The following is a 1,727-nucleotide window of genomic DNA, read 5'->3' on the forward strand; positions in this document are numbered from 1 at the left end:
CAACAGTAACCATCAGTTCAACTACACCAAAGTTTCTGAAGACAATGGCTTTTTTACCCAGAAGATTAAAAATAAATTCCAAATAGAATTTGTCATCACCCTGAAGGAATCTAACTTCACACTGTTGGGGAAGTTGACCAAGGTGGCTTCAGAGTAGACCAACTTTACACAGAACATTTTTTTAAAAGACACATTTATTCAGCGTCATGCCAGACTATTACATTTAGCAATCAATAGCATGGGTGCAAAAACAAAAAAGCTACATTAAAACCCTTTGTTGGAATGCTTTATACTTTCCACAGAACAGAAACTAAAATCACTGGTTATCCTATTAGTCACAAATACAGTTCTTGAGTTTTTTGCCCATACACATGAGTATTTGTCTAAAACATGTATTATTTGTAGCAGCTAGGCCCTGCCACCACTGTGCTTGGCTGGGTTCACAAATCTGTTGTAACCTGTAGCTTCCCTGTCACTTCTCTGACTCTCCTCTCCCGCTAAGCTGTTTCCTGGCACTAATGAAAATCTTTGGACACTGCCATAGCTACTGCTGCTACTGGAACTGGCATAGCCACCTTGGTTTTGTAGTTTGGCAAAGTATTGGCATCTACCACCACAGGGGCCAGACCTTCTTCCTCCAAAGTTTCCTCTCTTTATGCATCCAAAATTTGAAGATTGATTGTTGTAATTGCCAAAATCATTGTAGCTTCCACCACCTCCAAAATTGCTTCCATCATTACCAAATCCATTATAGCCATCCCCACTGCCACCATATCCACCACCACCAGGGCTGCCACCAAAGCCACCACAATCGCTGAAGTTTCCTCCATGACCAAGGTTGTCATTCCTGCCAAAACCACCTCCACGACCACCACCAAAGTTTCCAGATCCATTTTGACCTCTTTGGCTGGATGAAGCACTAGCCTTCTCTTGCTTTGACAGGGCTTTTCTTACTTCAAAGTTGTAGCCATTCCCACAGGATGGTATTTCTGAATGACAATCTTATCCACAGAGTCATTGTCATCAAAGGTTACAAAGGCAAAACCCCTTTTCTTGCCACTGCTTCTGTCAGTCATGATTTCAATCACTTCGATTTTCCCATACTGTTCAAAATAATCTCTGAGGTGATGTTCTTCAGTGTCATCTTTAAAGCCACCAGCAAGTATCTTTTTTACAGTTAAGTGGGCACCTGGTCTTTGAGAATCTTCTCTTGAGACAGCTCTCTTTGGTTCTGTGTTTCTTCCATCCACCTTGTGTGGCCTTGCGTTCATGGCTGCATCCACTCCTCTTCCGCAGTGGCATATGTGACAAACCCAAAGCCCCTGGAGTGCTTGGTGTTTGGATCCCTCATTACCACATAGTCCGTGAGCATTCCCCATTGCTCGGAATGGCTCCTCATATGTTCATCAGTTGTTTCAAAGCCCAACTCTGATGGAGAGCTTCTGCAGCTGTTCAGCCTCTTTAGGGGACTCTGACTTAGACACAATGACAGTCAGAAGAGGGACTTTACCAATACTTCCTCAGTGGCATCCACAGGCAGAAAGCTGTTTACCTTTTAAACGGTAAATTGTAGACATCCCATGGGGAGAGACATGAACTACATACAGAGTAAAACCATTTATACAAGGAAACGGACCCCTATAAATTAACAAGGAAACTAAATGAACTAGAAAGAACTTCCTATGTTTCCCCTGAGTTTCAAAAAGGAGTCTGTCCATCTGATACTA

General features: G+C 42.6%; 1 pseudogene; it reads right to left on the bottom strand.

Moving 5' to 3' along the window:
* Positions 1-408: 408 nt before the first annotated feature.
* LOC100607820 lies at positions 409-1,414 on the bottom strand (annotated as a pseudogene).
* Positions 1,415-1,727: the final 313 nt, after the last annotated feature.

This window comes from Nomascus leucogenys, chromosome 2 (genome assembly GCF_006542625.1).
Source record: "Nomascus leucogenys isolate Asia chromosome 2, Asia_NLE_v1, whole genome shotgun sequence".
Classification (NCBI taxonomy): Eukaryota; Metazoa; Chordata; class Mammalia; order Primates; family Hylobatidae; genus Nomascus; species Nomascus leucogenys.